At 42.1% G+C, this 23,726-nt stretch overlaps 1 long non-coding RNA gene across 1 annotated transcript in view; it reads right to left on the bottom strand.

The window, feature by feature from the left end:
* LOC139023245 (uncharacterized) overlaps positions 1-23,726 on the bottom strand; it is a 36,211-nt gene that overhangs the window by 616 nt on the left and 11,869 nt on the right. Inside the window, exon 2 of the long non-coding RNA XR_011474393.1 lies at positions 12,028-12,095. This is a non-coding gene — a long non-coding RNA (uncharacterized lncRNA). The remainder of the gene's footprint in view (positions 1-12,027; positions 12,096-23,726) is intronic.

Below are 23,726 nucleotides of genomic sequence, written 5' to 3'. Positions count from 1 at the left end.
CCTTGGACTGAGCTTATGTCATTTTTGCACCTTCACTGCAGACAATTCGACAGTTGGAGCCTTAAGTCTTAACTGAGGGAAACTCAACCTGGGGACCTAGTCATCAACTAGTCATCAACCTGGGGGGGCCTAGTCATCAACCTGGGTGCCTAGTCATCAACCTAGGCCTACTTTCAGGGTATTGAATAGGCCTACTGGCAACAATTCATGCACCTCTTTAATGAAGTGAAGCAAATTTAAAATAAGCAAATCAGTATTTTTAACTTCCCATCAATGCTGTTCTATGTTTCTGCAAGGCATTTTATTCAGACATTTATTTACTGAAGAAGCCCATTGAAACCAAATCAAAGCTTATTGGTCGTGTACACAGATTTGTCGGTGTTATCGCAGGTGCAGTGAAAAGCTTGTGTTTCTAGCTCCAACAGTGCAGCAATAATACCTAGCAATACGCCTATAATCCAAAAAGTAAAAAAATAAAGAAATTAAGAAATATCAGAATGAGCAAAGACATAGTCCAGAATATAAATACATACACTGAGTGTACAAAACATTAAGAACACCTTCCTAATATTGAGTCGCACAACAACCTCTTGCCTTCAGAACAGCCTCAATTCGTCAGGGAATGGACTCTACAAGGTGTTGAAAGCGTTCCACAGGGATGCTGGCCCATGTTGACTCTAATGCTATCCCACAGTTGTGTCAAGTTGGCTGGACGTCCTTTGGGCGATGGACCATTCTTGATACACACGGGAAACTGTGGGGAAACCCAGCAGCGTTGCAGTTCTTGACACAAACCAGTGCGCCTGGCACCTACTACCATACCCAGTTCAAAGGCAATTAAATATTTGTCTTGCCCATTTACCCTCATTGGCAAACATACACAATCCATGTCTCAAGGCTTAAAAATCATTGAACCTGTCCCCTCCCCTTAATCTACACTGATTGAAGTGGATCTAACAAGTGACATCAATAAGGGATCATAGCTTTCACCTGGATTCACCTGGTCAGTCCGTATTGGAAAGGGCAGGTGTTCTTAATGTTTTGTATACTCCGAGTGCACGCACGCACCGCACACATACCCGAAAGTATGTGGACATCTTCTCGTCGAACATTAATATGGAGTTGATCCCCCCACTTTGCGGCCATAACAGCCTCCACTCCTCTGGGAAAGCTTTCCACTAGATTTTGGATCATTGCTTCAGGGACTTGCTTACATTCAGCCATAAGAGTATTAGTGAGGTAGGGCACTGATGTTGACCGATTAGGTCTGGCTCGCAGTCGGCGGTCCAATTCATCCCAAAGGTTTTCAATGGGGTTGAGGTCAGGGCTCTGTGCAGGCCAGTCAAGTACTTCCACACCGAGCTCGACAAACCATTTCTGTATGGATCTTGCTTTGTACACATGGGCAATGTCATACTGAACAGGAAAGGGCCTTCCCCAAACTGTTGCCGCAAAGTTGGAAGCACAGAATTGTCTAGAATATAATTTTATGCTGTAGCATTAAGATTTCCCTTCACTGGAACTAAGGGGCCTAGCCAGAACCATGAAAAACAGCCCCAGACCATTATTCCTTCTCCACCAAACTTTACAGTTGAAACTATGCATTCGGGCATGTAGTGTTCTCCTGGCATCAGCTAAACCCAGATTCGACCATTGAACTTCCAGATGGTTAAGCGTGATTCATCACTCCAGAGAACGTGTTTCCACTGCTCCAGAGTCCAAGGGCGGCGAGCTTTACACCACTCCAGCCGATGCTTGGCATTGAGCATTATGATCTTAGGCTTGTGTGCGACTGCTCGGCCATGGAAACCCATTTCATGAAGCTTCCGACGAACAGTTCTTGTGCTGACATTACTTCCAGAGAGAGTTTGGAACTCGGTAGTGAGTGTTGCAGAGGACAGCCGTTTTTTTATGCGCTACGCATTTCAACACTCAGCGGTCCCATTCCGTGAGCTTGTGTGGCCTACCACTTCGCAGCTGAGACATTGTTGCTCCTAGATGTTTACACTTCACATTAGCGCTTACAGTTGACCTGGGCAGCTCTAGCAGGGCAGACATTTTATGAACTGACTTGTTGGAAAAATGGCATCCTGACGGTGATACGTTGAAAGTCACTGAGCTCTTCGGTAAGGCCATTCTACTGCCAATTGTCACGACGTTGGCTTGATGGGGAAGTTTATGACCCCCAAAAATACCTTTCCCCTTTCTCCTCTCTCTACTCTACCGATGTGACTATTGAAAAGCCCTTTGTTAACATGGAGAGTCTGGTGACATCAAAAGATGGGGAAACGGAACCATATTTCGGTAATCCAACCAGTTGAAAATATGCGTTGGTACTTAATGAATATGATCTCAGATCAGTTGTTGTCTGAGACATTATTACTAATGACAGGAGGACAAACTCTAATCTTGGAAAGTCGACACATTCTAGTTATCAGATTCAGATGGAATTGTTGTGCAATTTAAATGTTTAAATATGAAACTATTTGTGAAAATATTAAATGTAATTTTAGCTTCTTAATGAGAACGGTTTGTCAGAAGAACACCACTCTGCTCACTCAGAGGCCCCGCCCATGTGAACAGACACTGGGTGTAAACTATGAAACACAGCCCTCTCCCAATCCAATATAAGCCCCTTGACGAAAATGTAACTTTCTGTTCCGAGGACTTTAGGGCGACGGTCCTACGTTAAAAGGGCTCAGATAACAACCTGTTCCAAGGACGTGCGGACTGGCAGTCCCCACGTTGAAAGGACAAAGACCACCTACAGAACTAAAACAACATCATCAAGAACCTAATGCAATTGGCATCGAATTTCAATGTGAAGGTGACAACCTACAAGCCGGAAGGATGAATTTCAACTATACCAGCCAGAATATAGCATGAGCTTAAAGTATGGCAACTTGGTATGAACATTGAACTCTTATTCACTAAAGAAGTGCTACCCCCTCCGCCCGCTAAACGTGGGCTAGGAGAGGACGGACAGAGTATCCATTCTACCACGCTCCAGTTCACCACTAGACAGTCTTCAGAGGACCAGAGATCCATGCTGGACAACCCAGCCTATGATCTACGATAATTTACCGAAGCGCAGCTCAGAGTAAATATTTATTGCATTTTCCTTTTTCAAATGGGCGGTAATTTAGAATAAGATACTGTATAAGATAGCATAGCTTCTCCCTTTGTTCCTCAGTCTTCCCGCTCTTTCACTCAAACCCAACCCCCTTTCCTTTGTGTAACCAGCCATCATGTCGGCTCCGTCCACCAGGGACGTTTTCTTTATGACATAATTTGTAATCAATGTATGATCCATTCTGTGTGATTTTTTTGGTATTTAGTAAATAAATAAATAAACCAACTTTTTGTATTGCTGATTCAACTTGTTAGCCAGGGTTCGTGAAGATAACCAAGAATTTACAACTTTCAGATTAGACTAAATAAAATGACGATTAAATATTGACTGCTACTGATGTAAAAGATTACTAGGTCTTTAAGAGTTTATTCGGAAGATAACAGCTCTATAAACATTCTTTCATGGTGCCCGACTTTCTAGTTAATTACATTTACCTGATTAGCTTAAATCAGGTAATATTAATTACAGAGAAATGATTTTATAGAATAGCATGTGCTATCACTTAATCCGGCATAGCTGAAGCACAACACAATGTTTGTCTATGGAGATTGCATGGCTGCATGCCCAATTTTATACGCCTGTCAGCAATGGGTGTGGCTGAAATAGCCGAATCCACTCATTTGAAGGTATCCACATACATTTGTATATATAGTGTAAGGCAGCAAGTCACACAAAGAGAGGGGAACAGCATGCACTCAGGATGTACAGACTCCTGAGGGATTCACAGGCTGCAGAGTCACTACCAGTGGCAAATGTCTTTATAGTGTACAACATTATGCAGCCAAATAGTTAACCTAGTTATTAAACACACTGAGTGCTGAGCAGACAGTTGAAGACAATCACAGACTTATAATAAAACAGATTTTACAGGAGAAATACTAGAATACAAATTACATTCATACTGGCCCTCTGCATTAGGTCTCTCTCTGCAATTACCAACACTAAGAGGTAGAGATTAAGAGTGTAAACCAGCCTCAAGGCACCAACTATCATTCATGCAGACGTTCCACCGACATGAATAATAACACACAACCTTAAATGGATGTCATAAATTCACTTCCAGACAATAATCTCATCAGAACACGCTCTTCGGGCCTGGAGGTGAGCCAATGAGAATATTCTGTAGTTGGAGCACTGTTCTATACAATCTCCCTACAAAGATGTTATTGTATTTCACTTTTTAAAAATCTAAAAGTATGAGCTCACCTCTCTTCACCTTTCAGCTAAGTGTATGTGGTGACAGAACTAGAAGCATTCCAGTGTTCCAGACTCCCTGTCCGTCTGTCTTCAGCTAGGAACCATTACAATGCCCATACCTCCCCCCTGGCTGCATTAAAAACAGGACAGGTCACTAGGCTCTCTCTGTAAAGCAGACAACAGGACAGATCACAAGGCTCTCTGTAAAGCAGACAACAGGACAGGTCACTAGGCTCTCTCTGTAAAGCAGACAACAGGACAGGTCACTAGGCTCTCTCTGTAAAGCAGACCACAGGCCAGGTCACTAGGCCTCTCTGGTAAAGCAGAACAACAGGACAGGTCACTAGGCTCACTCCGTAAAGCAGACAACAGGACAGGTCACTAGGCTCGCTCCGTAAAGCAGTCAGCAAGGACTTGTGGTCTACTAGTCCGGTATTTGCCGTAGAGAAGTTGCGAAACAGGGACGTCACTACGGCTCGCTCCATAAAGCAGACAACAGGACAGATGCACTAGGCTCTCTGTAAAGCAGACAACAGGACAGGTCACTAGGCTCACTCCGTAAAGCAGACAACAGGACAGGTCACTAGGCTCACTCCGTGAAGCAGACAACAGGACAGGTCACTAGGCTCGCTCCGTAAAGCAGACAACAGGACAGGTCACAGGACTTTCTCTGTAAAGCAGACAACAGGACACTAGGCTGTGTTAGGAAAGGGAAAGGAAAAGGGAAAGGGGGATACCTAGTCAGTTGTACAACTGAATGCATTCAACTGAAATGTGTCTTCTACATTTAACCCAACCCCTCAATCAGAGAGATCCGGAGGACTCCCTTCAAATCGACATCCACGTCTTCAGCGCCCGGGGAACAGTGGGTTAACTGCCTTGCTCAGGGGCAAAAATGACATCCAGCAACCTTTCGGTTACTGGCCCAGCAACAGTTCAGAGTGCTGCACTTTTCACAAATATTCTAAGCTACAAAAAAACAGAAGTACGGAAGACAAGCTTCACTGATGGCAATCATTTTAGAACTTGTAAGGATCAGCAAACTACATGTAGACCCACCTGTCGGGAAAAATAACATTAGGCCTCATGCTGACAAATAACATGTTCTCAATGAAGGAGGAGAAAGACACCAGCTGGTGTCTAAAAATTAGGCTTGGGAGGTATACCGAATATTCAGTATACTGGGTATTTGGAAAATAGCCACAGGATGGTTTTCCAATACTGTTGAAACTATTTCTTTGAAGTTTTTCAATACATTTTACTATTTGTAGCTACTTTTTAAACAAATCCCTGCAGTCAACTTGTGAAATAGGTTAGGAGATAAAGCAGATTGCGTTCTTAATTTCACCTGTCACAATATAAAGCTCACCGTAGTTCCCAGGAACAGTTGAGCTAGTCACGTGTTTGTTTGTAAATAGCAGGAGAAAACAGGAGAAAGCGGGAGCAGGTGAGTCCAGCTGTGTATTGACAGAGGTTGTGTTTAATTTTGAAAGTCAGTGTTTTTTGCCTCAATAGAGTGATCAGGGACGTGCAACTATAGTTTTCCTTCACAGAAAATACATTAGTGCAACACATTTGGCAGAAAATAGCTACATTTTCATCAGATCACAACAGAAGTGCAACGCTATTTGCGAGCCGTTTCAGGAAGCTAGGCGTATGACACACGTCACCACCACAGATAGAACAATGACCGATATTTCACCGGATGTATAAAATGTCAAGCCACCGCTTGGCGTTTCCACTCACTACCAAATATGGTAATGAGAGGAAGCCCAGTGTCCGGAGAAGACGGAATGAGATGGATTTTGGCCGACATCCTGCAAATGTTCTCGTCGATGAAACATTTGATCTCAATACAGTTTTCTTTTCTCAAAAACTAGAATCTGTTACAAACAGAGTGGACACATTTTTGTAGACTTTACCCTCTGACAAAGTTTTTTAAAATTGCATTGCTTAGAAGGAGTGCAAAGGCGAATTTTAGTTACAGTATTGCACACTTCACAGAGTAGGTGATCCCTAACGGAAATACGCAAATGTATGCTTGAACGCTCCAATACAATCTCACTAGCTCGTGCTTGGCTCTGCCCACCTTGCTTGTTCTGCCCACTAGGACTAATTTGTTCCCATTGAAAATGACAGGCTGAGGTCTATCTTGGGTTAGTTATAAAACATTGTCCTCTGGTATTGTGCCTGGCAGACCATGCACAAGCTCCATCAGTCTGGACCGTCCCTTCATGATCACAGGCCACACCAAGTTTGCCCCCGACTGGTGCTACGGCCTCATCAAGCTGCGCTTCAGACAGACCAGAGTGAACACTGTCAGAGATTCCAGGTGTGGTGAAGGACAACACTGACAGGGGTCAACATCCCGCAGCTGGTTGGACTGGAGGATGGCACGGTAATGGTGGAAAGATTTGGCTGGCAACAACACCTGACTCCGTACTTCAGGCCGCTGCCACATATCAAGCAGTACCAGCACTTCAGGTGAATATCATTTTAATTGTATAAGGTTATCATTATCTAACCTTGGGAGGTGAATTGATGTTATGCAAGGTTGTAAATGTCTTACATTTTTTGGGGACTATTTTCGTGTTTTACAGCGTCGATGCTCTGGAGCCTGGTGTTGTTGTCGCCAAGGAGCGTTGGGACTCAATCAAGTTTCAGCTGCTGCACACTGCTGGCATCCTTCCTCCCATAGATGGTCTGCCTGTACAAGCACCACCTGGACTGGACACAACTAAACAAACGTATCACCTTTGAGAAGATCAGGGAGTTTTGCGACAGAGGCCATGGACATCACATGCCCCTCACCAAAGTCAAGGGCAGGACCGAGACAGGCTCTCTGCATATAGATTCCGTTGTTCAAGGGTGGGGCAGACGGACCAGTTCATTACATCATCCGATCTATCTGCAGTGACTCTATGCACATTCACATTACTTTTTCCTAACACACACACACACATACGTTGCTGCTACTATTTTTCCCGTGCTGTTCAGCCACTTTATCCCTGATTGTATGCGTATAACTACCTCATCTATCACCAGGATCTCTGATATGGTTATTGATATGGTTCTTGTATATTATTTTGTTCTTTCTCTACTGACACGGTTTTTTGATCTGGACACTTTCTAGTTTTGATATCGGAATTATAGGACTATTTCTCTCTAAACCATTTGTATTTCATATACCTTTGACTATTGGATGTTCTTATAGGCACTTTAGTATTGCCAGTGTAACAGTATAGCTTTCCATCCCTCTCCTCACTCCTACCTGGGCTCGAACCAGGAACACATCGACAACAGCCACCCTTGAAGCAGCGTTACCCATCGCTCCACAAAAGCCGCGGCCCTTGCAGAGCAAGGGGAACAACTACGCCAAGTCTCAGAGCGTGTCACGCCCTGGCCTTAGTTATCTTTGTTCTCTTTATTATTTTGGTTAGGTCAGGGTGTGACGGGGGTGGTTTGTGTGTTTTTGTCTCGTCTAGGGTGTTTGTACTGTCTAGGTTGTTTTTGTAGATTTATGGGGTGTGTTTATTCTAGGTGTTTATGTAAGTCTATGGTTGCCTAGATTAATTGAGAACCAGAGGCAGGTGTTTATCGTTGTCTCTGATTGGGAACCATATTTAGGCAGCCATGTTCTTTGGGTATTTTGTGGGTGATTGTTTCCTGTGTCAGTGTTTGTGCCACACAGGACTGTTTCGGTTTGTTCACATTTATTGTTTTTGTATTTGTGTTCATGTTCAGTTTACCCTGTTAAAACATGGACACCTACCAGGCTGCGTATTGGTCCGATCCTTGCTACACCTCTTCAGAGGAAGAAGAGGAAGACAGCCGTGACAGAGCGAGTGACGTTTGAAACGCTATTAGCGCGCACCCCGCTAACTAACTAGCCATTTCACATCGGTTACACCAGCCTAATCTCGGAAGTTGATAGGCTTGAAGTCATAAACAGCGCAATACGCTGCTGGCAAAACGCACGAAAGTGCTGTTTGAATGAATGCTTACGAGCCTGCTGGTGCCTACCATCGCTCAGTCAGACTGCTCTATCAAATCAAAGAGTTAATTATAACATAATAACACACAGAAATACGAGCCATAGGTCATTAATATGGTCGAATCCGGAAACTATCATCTCGAAAACAAAACGTTTATTCTTTCAGTGAAAAACCGTTCCGTATTTTATCTAACGGGTGGCATCCATAAGTCTAAATATTCCTGTTACATTGCACAACCGTCAATGTTATGTCATAATTACGTAAAATTCTGGCAAATTATTTCGCAACGAGTCAGGCGGCCCAAACTGTTGCATATACCCTGACTCTACGTGCAATGAACGCAAGAGAAGTGACACAATTTCACCTGGTTAATATTGCCTGCTAACCTGGATTTCTTTTATTTAATATATACTTCTGTGTATTGATTTTAAGAAAGGCATTGATGTTTATGGTTAGGTACAGTCATGTAACGATTGTGCTTTTTTCTAAACTGCGCTTTTGTTAAATCATCCCCCGTTTGGCGAAGTTGGCTGTCTTTGTTAAGAAATAGTCTTCACACAGTTCGCAATGAGCCAGGCGGCCCAAACTGCTGCATATACCCTGACTCTGTTGCAAGCGTAGTGACACAATTTCCCTAGTTAAAATAAATTCATGTTAGCAGGCAATATTAACTAAATATGCAGGTTTGAAAATATATACTTCTGTATTGATTTTAAGAAAGGCAATGATGTTTATGGTTAGGTACACATTGGAGCAACGACAGCCCTTGTTCGCGAATGCGCATCGATTATATGCAACGCAGGACACGCTAGATAAACTAGTAATATCATCAACCATGTGTAGTTAACTAGTGATTATGATTGATTGTTTTTTATAAGATAAGTTTAAATGCTAGCTAGGAACTTACCTTGGCTTCTTACTGTATTCGCGTAACAGGCAGGCACCTCGTGGAGTGCAATGTAAGGCAGGTGGTTAGAACGTTGGACTAGTTAACCGTAAGGTTGCAAGATTGAATCCCCGAGCTAACAAGGTAAAGATCTGTCGTTCTGCCCCTGAACAAGGCAGTTAACCCACCGTTCCTAGGCCGTCATTGAAAATAAGAATGTGTTCTTAACTGACTTGCCTAGTTAAATAAAGGTGTAAAAATACATTTTTAAAAACGGCCAAATCGGTGTCCAAAAATACTGATTTCCGATTGTTATGAAAACTTGAAATCAGCCCTAATTAAATCGGCCATTCTGATTAATCGGTCGACCTCTAGTCTGGAAGAAACCCGGCACTATCCCTACAGTGAAGCATGGTGGTGGCAGCACTGGGCGACTAGTCAGGATCGAGGTAAAGATGAACAGATCAAAGTACAGAGAGATCCTTGATAAAAACCTGCTCCAGAGCACTCAGGACCTCAGACTGGGATGAATGTTAACCTTCCAAACAGGACTACGACCCTAAGCACACAGCCAAGACAACACAGGAGTGACTTCGGGACAAGTCTCAATGTCCTTGAGTGGCCCAGCCAGAGCCCGGACTTGAACCCGATCGAACATCTCTGGAGAGACCTGAAAATAGCTGTGCAGCAACGCTCCCCATCCAACCTGATAGAGCTTGAGAGGATATGCAGAGAATAATGGGATTAACTCACGAAATACGGGTGTGCCAAGCTTGTAACGTCATACCCAAGAAGACTCAATGCTGTAATCGCTGCCAAAGGTGTTTCAACAAAGTACTGAGTAAAGGGTCTGAATACTTATGTAAATGTGATATCAGTTGTTGTTGTTTTTTTTAAATAAATAAGCAAATATTTAAAAAACAGTTTTTGCTTCATCATTATAGGTATTGTTTGTAGATTGATGACGGAAAAAAACGATTTAATCAATTTTAGAATAAGGCTGTAATGTAACAAAATGTGGAAAAAGTCTTGGGGTCTGAATACATTCCCAAAACACTGTTTATGTATAACTTTATGAGCTGGATTGCCTGTCTTTGCAATTAGCTTATTTTGGTTTGGTTTAGTTAGCAGCCTCCATTGAAATTCACTATTACTCTGGTAATAGATGCCCAATGGGCTTTTTTGCATTTGTTGGCAGCCCCTTGTGTACTAAACTCGTAATACCGTATATCCCGGTATGAGAGAAGGACGGTATGACGATATGTAAATCTGGATACAACCCAACCCTACTATGATAAATTATCTCTGGGAATGTACCATATGTGTGTGTGTGTGGGGGGGGGGGGGGAGAATACAGGTGTGACTGTATAGTGGTTTGTCCGACTGAGTTAAGATGAACTCCACTAAGACTTACAACTTTGAGGAGTGCCGTAATGAAGTCAGATGATAAAAACACGAGACCCTAACGCCAATCCTTCACATCTGTTAAAACAGGCAAACCTCCCCCCCCCTTTTTTTTACCGAACATGTAAAAATACAAGAACTGCAGCCACAAAAGTTCCCCACTTTGTTCATGGCCTCATCCAATCCAGGGAACACAAAATCTGTGTTGTCTAAAGCCAATGATGTTGTAATAACAGTTGTAATAAAAACAAACAAAAATCTATAATATTCTGTGCTTTAAAATTTTTACATCTAACCAGATTCCTTTATAGTGCATGGGACCAGGGCACAGAAAGAACACCATTGTGAGAAACTCAGACCCTGGAAAAGGATTTATGTGACTAATGATTGAGCCGGTTCCCTCCACTGCCACACAGCACCAGAGAGAGAGAGAAGAATGGAAGTACACAGTGCAGACACCACACAATCACCACTGTTGTACTGGACACTTCATAAGGATTCAGATTCCCTACCCTTCTCCTTGAAGTTTCCTATTCAACCCGCCACAACTCTGGTTGTATCCCAAATGGCACCCTATTCCCTATGGGTCCTGGTCAAAGGTAGTGCACAATATTCGAAATAGGGTGCCATTTAATTACTTAGATAGATGGGAAAAGTGCTTATTGTTGCAGGTGCGTGGGAATAATGCAATCGCGTCATAGAAAAGACAAAACCAGCACACTGGTCTTGCTTGTTTCATTTTGAATTAAAACAAGTGGTATGAGCAAGAGCAGAGTGCGGGTTTCTCTTTTCTTTGAAGGACACGGCCTGCGTGAACAGAACAGATTAACTTCATTGCCAGGCCAGCTGTATGATGTAAAAAGAACATTCAAGAAGAGAGTGTGGGAGAGAAAATAGTCTCCCTAGCTTCCTGGTAAATGGCTGGCATCTATTTGGAGTTCAGGAACCGAAATGTCAGGAGGCAGACAAAGAAGAAGACACTCAGAATGCACAGTTCAACGGAAGATTCTAAGCTCTTCAATATTCCATCATTGCTTTAAACCGGACAGTAAACTTGGGCTTTCACATTTGCAAGCAAATGTGCTTGGTTGAACAAGAGTATTATAATAGTATAATTCATACACTAACCTCTCTGGGAGATTTGTGATTCAATGAAGGTCCCCTCAATAAACGGCCTATATTTTTAGCGGGACGAGACAAGTAGACGCAGTATGAAAAAGAAACTGCTGGCTAGGGCCTCTACAGCAAATATATTTCCCTGTCGACAACTCATTTTAGAAATTCTCACTTGATGCGTCTCCCAGAAAATGTGGTAACCAGTTTTGAGAAATCACAAACATCCCAGTATAGTCTTCGTATATCTTTAAAATGATTATATCTTTAAGAAGCAGGAGAACAGTGAGTTGTCTTACCTTCACCCATTGGGACTTCATAGGTGGCGTTGAGAGATCCCTCTGGCATGGCACTGCGGCCTCGGGAACTGCAAGAACACATGATGATGCAGGATTAGGACAGAGAATGAAAGCCCTCGTCAGATCCCCCTGTCAAGAGACTAGAGGACCACAGTTAAAAATCACCCATCTTGTGACATACTACTGCTGTGCACAGCTGCTGACCACAGTCTTGACAGCTCATCAATCCCACAACGCACCATTACAGGAAGTGCCATAATCCTCCTTTCCTCCAAAAGAGGAAGTACAGCTCTGCTCACTAAGGTAATTGTGTGTGGGAAAGTCGTCAGTTGTCATTTGAAACAAAATGTGCTTTTTTACGGTGTAGGTGTTATCTTAGCTGCTGTGGCCTGGAAAAGCACTAGAAACTGAGATATCATGTTATTCCAGCTGGACATTTTTAACAGACAAAGAAAAATCGTACCTAGACTGATTTATGGAGAACTCTAGACAGAACTTGGATATATCATCGCCACTCAACATTGCAAATCATGCAGGTGTTTCAGCGAGCCGGTTTAACAGCTCCCCTAACTCCTAACCCTGCTGAACACAGCAGGACAAATTCAACTTAACCTCAGCATGTATTAGAAAGAAAATAAGTTCAAACTCCTGTTAATAATTGCCTCAAGCTGCCGCGAAGTTATTTTTATTGCACAAACTTTTAAAAGTTTATAAAATAGCTCTAATGATTTGTAACTTGGCAAAGAATGCCCGCTCAGCAATATAATATATAAATTGACTCCCATTTAAAACAAATCCTAAAATAAACCAAAAATGTGGATCCCACGGGCCACGGCAGGCCAAACTTTCCTTGGACACAAAAGGTGTTTGCCAACCTAATTAGTACATATTAAATAGTCAGTATATAATTACTGTGGTCCAATGTGCCTCTTCAAGTGGTCTGAGAAAACAGATTCCACCAATGTCTTTATGGTTCTTCCTACGTCTTGAATGTCCACCAGACTCCTTACAACCTTAGGGGGCATTCAATAGAATCCAAGAAGTGAATCCATCTCACATCTTCAAGGGTCTTTAAGCTGTTACTTCATGCCACTAATGCCAGGCTTTCCAACCACAAACTAAAGTTTACTTTTCTAACAGTCCCATCTTCCGTGGTGTGACAGACCACACGGTAGAAAGAAGCTTCTTGTAAGGTATTGTCCATGACTTCTGGCTTTGTCTGTCTGGGTGGTTGTCTCAGTCCACAGCTCTATTCACACTGCGCAAGTTTGGCAAACCACTACATTTTCCACACACAGGACAAACTCCACAGGGCAAGAAAGCAATAAATTAGGGGCACTGACACAGCTACTTCTCCAATCCAAATTTCCTCACTCCTCCCTTCACAGTCATTTAAAAGGTTGAGGGCACAGTGGATTGACGCAGTCAGGCCCTCAGTGAGCTCAAAGCACCGTTGCCCTTGTGTAAGGTGGGTCTGCAGGCAGCCTATTCATCTGTTATGCTTGCGGTGCAGCCAAGGCAATTATAGTGGGCAGATATATTTACTTATCACACCTTTAAAACACGTTCTGCTTGCTCTCGCCTCAGACAACTCTGAACAGCACTAAACCATTAAAGTAAATTGTTACAGAAAGCAGTGCTTGACTTGGACTGAAATAGGTGCCAGTACTCATGTTGGGTGCCAGGGCTGTTTATATTTAGGTTCAGGAGCTCCACTAAACTTAAACTAATATTCTATAAGAGGAACAGGAGCTCAAGCAGAACATTTGAGGTGCCGGTACTCCGCGCCGGTGAGCTCCTGCACAAGTCAAGCATTGACAAAAAGTATATTGCTCAGGAAGTCTGAACAATATTGCAACATTAAAAAAGGACAGGGAAATTGTATTTTGTTTATAAGAATTGTGGACTAACAATTTCAGACAGAGTATTTACAACAACAAAAAAGTATTGTGCTAAAAATCTGTTTGAATTCATGAAGTAAAAAACAAAAGAAAAGTCTTACAGTGGGGAGAACAAGTATTTGATACACTGCCGATTTTGCAGGTTTTCCTACTTACAAAGCATGTAGAGGTCTGTAATTTTTATCATAGGTACACTTCAACTGTGAGAGACGGAATCTAAAACAAAAATCCAGAAAATCACATTGTATGATTTTTAAGTAATTAATTTGCATTTTATTGCATGACATAAGTATTTGATACATCAGAAAAGCAGAACTTAATATTTGGTGGTAACAGAAAACCTTTGTGTTTGCAATTAGACAGAGATCATACGTTTCCTGTAGTTCTTGACCAGTTTGCACACACTGCTGCAGGATTTTGGCCCCACTCCTCCATACAGACCTTCTCCAGATCCTTCAGGTTTCGGGGCTGTCGCTGGGCAATACGGACTTTTCAGCTCCTCCAAAAGATTATCTATTGGGTTCAGGTCTGGAGACTGGCTATGCCACTCCAGGACCTTGAGAGTGCTTCTTACGGAGCCACTCCTTAGTTGCCTGGCTGTGTGTTTCGGGTCGTTTGTCATGCTGGAAGACCCAGCCACGACCCACTTCAATGCTCTTACTGAGGGAAGGAAGGTTGTTGGCCAGAGATCTCGCGATACATGGCCCCATCCATACTCCCCTCAATACGGGATGCGAGTCATCACTTCACCTTTGCAAGAAAAACATCCCCAAAGAGATGAATGTTTCCACCTTCCCAAGACTCAGTGTGGGATGGTAGTTCTTGGCGGTTGTAGCTCATCACTCTTTCTTTCTCGCAAACAACGGAACGAGTGGAAGTTTCAGACCCAAAAAGCACTGACAATTTTTTTCTACATCAAGACCCATATGATCATTCTACTGCCATTCTCCGTGTACGGATCACCAGAATGAGTCATTAGTGCGCAAAGCTTCGAGACAGGCCCTGGACATGCGCTGGCTTGAGCAGTAGGGGGACTTGCGTGCAGCTGCAAAGGATTCTAATCCAATAGACAGGACGTAGTGATGTATACTAATAGGTTAACGTTAGAGACTACGTTGAGGCATCCCAGGCTACTCTTCAGGTCATATGAGACGCAGGTCCTGCCCGTTGTAGGTTCTGGGCTGATCCCTCACCTTCCTTCATGATCATTGATGCCCACGAGGTGAGATCTTGCATGGAGCCCAGACCGAGGGTGATTGACCGTCATCTTGTACTTCTTTCCATTTCTTTAATAATTGGCGCCAACGTAGTTGTTGCCTTCTCACCAAGCGTTGCTTCGCCTATTGTCCTGTAGCCCGTCCCAAGCTTGTGCAGGTCTACAATTTATACCCTGATGTCCTTACACACGCTCTTGGTTTGGCCATTGTGGAGAGGTTGGAGTCTGTTTGGATTGAGTGTGTGGACAGGTGTCTCTTTATACAGTAACAAGTTCAAACAGGTGCACGTTAATACGAAGGTAATGAGTGGAGAGAACAGCGAGGGCTCTCTTAAATGAAAAACGTACAGGTCTGTGAGAGCCGGAATTCTTACTGGTTGGTAGGTAATCAAATACTTATGTCATGGCAATAAAATGCTAATTAATTACTTAAAAATCATACAATGTGATTTTCTGGATTTTTAGTTTTAGATTCCGTCTCTCACAGAATTATGTGTACCTATGATAAAAAATTAAGAGACCTCTACAGGTGCTTTGTAAAGTAGGAAAACCTGCAAAATCGGCAGTGTATCCAATATACTTTGTTCTCCCACTGTATGTGAAACAAATAGAACTCAAATGCCTATTGCAATTCAAACATAACAGAACATTTTCAATGCAACATCCACTGGGATCTTGGTTAGTGGTTTTGTTTGAATGAGGGCTTGTAAAGTCTCTATGGTTTACTGGGTGAATGAGGGCTTGAATAAAGCTCTATGTGGTGTTGGTGTAGAATGAGGGCTTGTAAAAGCTCTATTGGTTTTGGTTTGAATGAGGGCTTGTAAAAGCTCTATTGGTTTTGGTTGAATGAGGGCTTTGTTAAAAGCTCTATGTGGTTTTGGTGTGAATGAGGGCTTTAAAAGCTCTATTGTTTTTGGTTGAATGAGGGCTTGTAAAAGCTCTTATTGTTTTTGGTTGAATGAGGGCTGTTAAAAGCTCTATTGTGTTTTGGTTGAATAAGGGCTTCTGTGAAAACTTGTAATGGTTTTGGTTGAATTAAGGACTTCTGTGAAACTGTAATGGTTTTGGTTGAATAAAGGCATTTAAATAGTTAAGAAAACATGAACGCAACATAATTGAGCAATAAATAATTGGGTACGATATTGTAAATGTGTGTGATTACAAATGAGTAAAAAACTAATTAGAAACTGGGGTTCGAGACCTGGATGCTGATTGGCTGACAGCTGTGGTATATCAGACCGTACACCCACAGATATGGAAAAAAAATAAAAATAAAAAATGCTCTAATTACATTGGTAACTAGTTATATAATCGCAATAAGGCACCTCGGGGTTTGTGTATATGGCTAATATACCACGGCTAAGGGCTGTGGTCCACGCACTCCGCATTGCGTTGTGGATATGAACAGCCCTTAGCTGTGGTATATTGGACATATACACCACACCCCCCCAGGCCTTATTACTTAATTATACCATAGCTGCAACAGTCAAATGTCTCAAAAACATTGCTTTTGTCATTATGGGTTAGTGTGTGTAGATTTTAATGGGGGGGGGGGGGGAGGGGGGTTAATTAAGCCATTTAAAAACCTGTACGACTGTGAGGTGTGAAATGGAAATGTGTTTTTTTGCACTCCTCTTTTTTGCACTCCTCAAAGAGTGGGGTCACAGCCAGGGATCAGCCATTATTGACGGCGACCATGGAGCAATTACGTTTAAGGCGACAGATGTTTCACCTTGTAACCTTTTAGTTACTAGCGCAGCGTTCTAACCGCTAGGCTTCCTGCCGTCGACATACTTAGGGCTTCAAATGATCCTAAATATTTGTACGTTTGTTAGATGGTTATTTAAAAAATAATAATATATACGCTAAAACGTCGGATTATATATTTTTTTACTATCCTTTTAACACATGGTTATGTGGATGGTGCCTGAGAAAACATGATGAAGCAGCTCTGTAACAGCAGTGTGCCCACTCAGAACAAACAGCTGAAGGAATACAACAACTAGACGTACAATTATCCCATAATCCTCAGGGTTCTCAACCATCCCCACTCAAGTAAGGCATATCATGCCATTCCACAATCATGAGTTCTGCTGGCACGAGAAACACATTGGCTGAGCTCAACCCCGGAGGGGAAACCTGGCTGTTCTTCTGCTTAGAATGATTCCTGATAAAAAACTGTTTGTTGCTTGTTTCAACATTTGGACAATTTGAGAGTCAATGTGATGTCATTGATGCGTAATGAAAACAAACAGAAGATGGCATGATGGCGGCAAGAAAGATTCCACACCTTACGTGAGCACAACTGACTCAGCAGCGTTTGCTAGAAGAATGTGAAGTTTGAAATGAAACAATAGTAGCCGCAATATTCAAAGTAGTAGTTTTAAGTGTAATATAAAAAGTAACTGGTGCACATTAATGTTATAAACGTATCGTTCATTTTATCGTTATGATAATTCAGTCAATTTATAGTGATATGGATTTGTTCATGTCGCCCAGTTCTAGTAAATTATTCCAAAAAGTACATTACTCCTGAACAGTCTGAACAACGTTGAAAGATTTTTTTTTAAACGGACTGAAAACTAAATTACCTGTATTTTGTTTATAAGAATTTATTTATTGTGGATTGGAATTATTTCTGACAATATGAGTAGTTAAAAAGTAACTTTTTCTTGTGTTGAAAGAATCAATGTTTGGATTAATTCACTCAAAAACAAAAACAGAACTCAATTGCCTAGTAATGAAAAGTACTAGAACATTTTCAATACACAGAAGTGTATTGGGATCTTGGTTAGTGGGTTTGGTTGAATAAGGGTTGTGTGAAACTGTAATTTCAGTTACAGCCGGTAGATGTCCTTACTCAGTCACTGCCCTCAATAATGAATTGCAGTAGTGAGTGATTGTCTCCACAAAAAGTATTTAAATAATCAGAAAACATGAACAACACATCAACATAATTGAGCAACTAAATAATTTAGTATGATATTGTAAACGTGTGATTACAAATGAGTCAGACTAAATATACCCTGGCTGCAACAGTCAAATGTCTCAAAAACATTACGATGGATGAACGATGGAATATGTCTAGTCAGATTGTTGTCTGATTTCATGCTGTCTGCATCTTTCAAAGACCGGTGATAATAACTCATAATTTTCTTCCCATTTATAGCAACAGTGTTTTGCTAGAAGTAATCAGAAATCACGAGGCCAAACCTGAACATCTACCGCTAACTTTAGACACACTTATGACTAGTATAGTCAGGTGACTAGATTCTGTATCCCAGTAGAACAAATGCCCTCTAACGTTCTTGAACTGGGTCAAGTCTCAAACGCAAGCCATGTCTCTTTCACACACAGGAGGCTGCAGAGGGGAGAAAGGATCATAATAGATGGAATTCCGCTCCAGTCATTACCACAAGCCCGTTCTCCCCAATTAAGCTGACACCAACCTCCTGTGCTTTCACACCATGTCTGGAGGCCAATGTTATTCGTGTATATTTTGACTGGGAAAATAAACCAAAAACCCATCTCCCCTATAGCGATACCACATTGGTTTATGCACCTGTTGATTTCCTGAGGGGCCTCACTGACCAAAAGCAACATCCAGCCAGAAAAGAGATCTCACAACTTTGGTAAACAGAATTATTTATTTGGAGCTTGGTATTGAAGCCTATTAAATCAACCATTTCAAATAGGGGGTGCTTATATTTGTCCTGTTTTACTGCATGTACAAGTGGGTAACCTTTACGGGAGTGAAATGGAAATGTGTTTTCTGCATATCCCAATTCCCCCTGGGATCACGGCCAGGGATCAGCCATTATTGACAGTGACCTTGGCGCAATCGACAGATGTTTCACCTTGTCAGCTCATGAATTCAAACAAGCAACCTTTCGGTTACTGGCCCAACGCTCTAACCGCTAGGCTACCTGTCGTCGACAAACCTAAGGTTCATCCCAATTATTTAAGACTTTTTTTTGTTACTATACCTTTAACACATGGTTATGTGGAGTGTGCCTGAGAAAACACAATGAAGCAGCTCTGTAACAGCAGTGTGTTCCACTCAGAACAAACAGCTGAAGGAATACAACTAGACGTGCAATTTTCCCATAAGCCTCAGGGTTTTCAACCATCACTCTGTAAATTCAATACTCTGTAAATTCAATTTCACTGTGAGTGAGTATCGAAGCTCAAGCACACAGGTAACTGCCAAAATAAAGCAAACTCGTGAGTAAATGAGGGAAACAAAGAATATTGAAAGCAGGTGCTTCCACACAGGTGTGGTTCCTGAGTTAATTAAACTATTAACATACCATCATGCTTAGGGTCATGTATACAAATGCTGGGAATGTCATTATTCTGGCCATTGTTTTGTCTACCATGGCTAAAAGAAGAGATCAGTGACTTTGAAAGAGGAGATACAAAAAAGCATAGGGGGTTTAAAGTGTGTGTGTGTGTGAGTCAGTCACCAGATCTCAACCCAAATTAACACTTCTGGGAGATTCTGGAGCAGCGCATGAGTGTTTTCCACCACGATCAACAAAAACATTTGTGGAAGAATGGTGTCGCATCCCTCCAATACATTTCCAGTCACTTGTAGAATCTATGCCAAGGTGCATTGCAGCTGTTCTGGCGGCTCGTGGTGGCCCAACGCCTTATTAAAAATACACTATGCTGGTGTTTCCTTTATTTTGGTAGTTACCTGTAGAACACAAGGTTCAAAAGTTGAGGAACATCCTGGGATAGTAACCTGGGTTCCCGGCAACGCATCGTTAGATGTCCACTGGGGACTGATTTGTGGGGTGCAATAAAAGGGCCGGGGTGTGATAGCTTCACCCAATCACGTCCACTAACCTGTTGACATATCTACAACCGTCCATCCCTAATCAAAACTATGGGCCAGGCTTTGGGTCAAGTCCTGCATTATTCCCCTGACAATCTCTAATTTCTTCTCTGGCGAGAACACCAAAGTGGGGTCATTTGGGGGCGGGGGAAATCAAGATCTGCTTTGTTCCGAGTGCACATCCTTGGCCTGCGCCTCAGGGCCTGAGCCTGTTATAGAAGCTAGTATGACCAGTGAGGGAGAAGGCTTAACAAATGGTATTCAAAAAAGGGGGTTTGCATGGATTCCTAGATACATGTTAGAGGAGTCAAACTCCTTCTATTAACACCTCAATGTCAGCAGTAGATATACAGGTAACTGCCCAAATAAAGGAAACACTTGAGTAAATAAGGGATACAAAGTATATTGAAAGCAGGTGCTTCCACACAGGTGAGGTTCCTCAGTTAATTAAACAATTAAAATCCAATCATGCTTAGGATCATGTATAAAAATGTTGGGCATGTCATTATCCTGGCCATTATTTTGGCTGCTATGACAATGCCCCCATCCACAGGGCACGAGTGGCCACTGAATGGTTTGATGAGCATGAAAAACTATGTAAACCATATACCATGGCTCAACACAATTGAACACTTAAGGGAGATTCTGGAGCGGCGGCCGACTAGGGGTTTCCACTACCATCAACAAAACAGCAAATTATGGAATTTCTCATGGAAATAGAGTTTCAGACACCAGAAGAATCTAAGCCAATTTATGTTGGTGTTTCCTTTATTTTGGCAGTTACGTGTATGTACGACCAAGAGGTTGGAATTAAGGCTGGGCGATATATTGAATTAATTTGATTAATTAAATGAATGTTTTAGCGCGATATTCCAAATTCCATATTTTGTCATTTTTAGTAGCGTTTATGTCCGCTTGTTTTCATGTTGTCTTTTTGGTCTAGTCTCCTTCTGAGACGTGTGCACCTTCCCATTCACACACACACACACACACACACACACACACACACACACACACAAGCCCCTGCTACTCACAACAAAGATGAGAGATCACTTCTTCCCCTCTGTCAAGTGGCTTCAACTCGCTATTTGCAGTTTGGTCCAACAGAATCGGTCATATGGACACCAAAACACGTGGAGACATTATTTTACTGTAATAGAGAAGTTACCTTTTATAATGATACCCTGTTTTATGGCTCAGCTTCTCAAATTGCATGCAGATCCGACACTACTAAAACAGTAGTATCAATGAATATTCATTCTGGCACTAGCAGCATTTCAGCCAGCTGTCTAGTCTGTTCTATAAATGTGCAATAAGCACAAAACAATTATACTGAACAAATATATAAATGCAACAATTTCAACAATTTTCCTGAGTTACAGTTCAAACAAGACAATAAATTAATTAAGCCCAACGCTATGGATTTCACTTGCCCACCCACTGGGGAGCCAGGCCCTGCCAATCAGAATGAGTTTTTCCCCCACAAAAAGGGCTTTATTACAGACAGAAATACTCCTCAGTTTCATCAGGTGTCCAGGTGGCTGGTTCCAGAATATCCCGCTGGTGAAGAAGCTGGATGTGGAGGTCCTGGGCTGGCGTAGTTAAAAGTGGTCTGCGGTTTTGAGGCCGGTTGCAGTACTGCCAAATTCTCTAAAACGACGTGAGGTGGTTTATGGTAGAGAAATTAACATTAAATTATCTGGCAACAGCTCTAGTGGACATTCCTGCAGTCAGCATGCCAATTGCACGCTCCCTCAAAACTTGAGACATTTTTGGCATTGTGTTGTATGACAACTGCACATTTTAGTGTGGCCTTTTGTCCCCAGCGCAAGGTGCACCTGTGTAATGATCATGTTTCATAAGCTTCTTGATATGCCACACCTGTCAGATGGATGGGTTACCTTGGCAAAGGGGAAATGCTCACTAACAGGGATGTAAACAGATTTGTGAACAAAATTTGAGAGAAATAAGCTTTTTGTGCATATGAAACATTTCTGGGATACTTTATTTCCGCTCATGAAATATGGGACCAACACTACATGTTGGGTTTATATTTTTCAGTTTACAGTACATTCGGAAGGTATTCAGACCGCTTGACTTTACACATTTTGTTACGTTACAGCCTTACTCTAAACTGGATTCAATTGTTTCTTTTCCTCATCAATCTAGACACAATACCCCATAATGACATCACAATACCCCATAATGACAACGCAAAAACAGGTATAGAAATGTTTGCAAATTAAATTTACATAAGTATTCAAACCCTTTAACTTCTTTGGGCTAGGGGGCGGTATTTTCACATCCGGATGAAAAGTAAATTGCCTGCTACTCAGGCCCAGAAGCTAGGATATGCATATTATTAGTAGATTTGGATAGAAAACACTCTGAAGTTTCTAAAACTGTTTGAATAAATGTCTGAGTATAACAGAACTGATTTGGCAGGCGAAACCCCGAGCCCAATCCATCCAGGGATTTTTTTTTTTTTTAGGTCAATCTGTTTTCTATGGCAAGCCCGTTTTATTAGAAATATGCTTGCAGTTCCTATCGCTTCCACTTGGTGGCAACAGTCTTTAGAAATTGGTTGATGTTTTTCCTTTGAGAAATAAAGTAGCCATTTCCTATCTGGGTGGATAGCCAAGTGTACTGTGTGGTTGTGGCGTGCGACCTGAAGCTCGCTCCACTTTCATTTTGTTGGCTATTGAACGCAGTTTATCCCGTCTTAAATTTTATCGATTATTTACGTAAAAAAATACCTCAAGTTGGATGAGGAAAGTTGTTTGAAATGTTTGGACAAAGTTTACAGGTAACTTATTAGATGATGTGTAGTCATGTCGGGCGAGTTGGAACCAGTGTTTTTCTGAATCAAACGCGCCAAATAAATGGACATTTGAGATATAACGACGGAATTTATCGAACAAAAGGACCATTTGTGATGTTTATGGGACATATTGGAGTGCCAACAGAAGAAGCTCTTCAAAAGGTAAGGCATGAATTATATCGTTATTTCTGAGTGTCACGTCTGGCGGGTTGAAATATGATTGTCATGTGTTTTTTTGATGGGGTGCTGTCCTCAGATAATTTGGTGTATTGCACTTGTGATTGTATTGAATTTTTCTAATAATTTAATTTGAATTTGGCACTCTGCCATTTCACCGGATGTTGTCAAATTGATCCCGTTAACGGGGTTTGATCCCTAAGAAGTTTTAATCAGTACTTTGAAGCAGCTTTGGCAGCGATTACAGCCTCGAGTCTTCTTGGGTATGACACTACAAGCTTGTCACACGTGATTTGGAGAGTTTCTCCCATTTTTCTATGTAGATCCTCTCAAGCTCTGTCAGGTTGGATTGGGAGCGATGCTGTACAGCTATTTTCAGGTCTCTCCAGAGATATTCGATCGGGTTCAAGTCCGGCGTCTGGTTGGGCCACTCAAGGACATTCAGAGACTTGTCCCGAAGCCACTCCTGCGTTGTCTTGGCTGTGTGCTTAGGGTCATTGTCCTGTTGGAAGGTAAACATTAGCCCCAGGTCCTGAGCATGTTTTCTTCAAGGAGTTTGGTACTTTGCTCCGTTCATCGTTCCCTCAATCCTTGACGCTGAAAAACATCCCCACATAGCATGATGCTGCCACCACCATGCTTCACGATAGGGATGGTGCCAGGTTTCCTCCAAATGTATATTGGCCATATACCACACCCCCTCGGGCCTTATTGCTTAAGTATATCAGCATTGGTCTTTACGCT

The sequence above is a fragment of the Salvelinus sp. IW2-2015 genome, linkage group LG28, assembly GCF_002910315.2.
Source record: "Salvelinus sp. IW2-2015 linkage group LG28, ASM291031v2, whole genome shotgun sequence".
In the NCBI taxonomy this organism is placed as follows: Eukaryota; Metazoa; Chordata; class Actinopteri; order Salmoniformes; family Salmonidae; genus Salvelinus; species Salvelinus sp. IW2-2015.
Note: the sequence above shows the minus strand (reverse complement) of the source record. Positions and strands in the feature narration are given on the sequence as shown.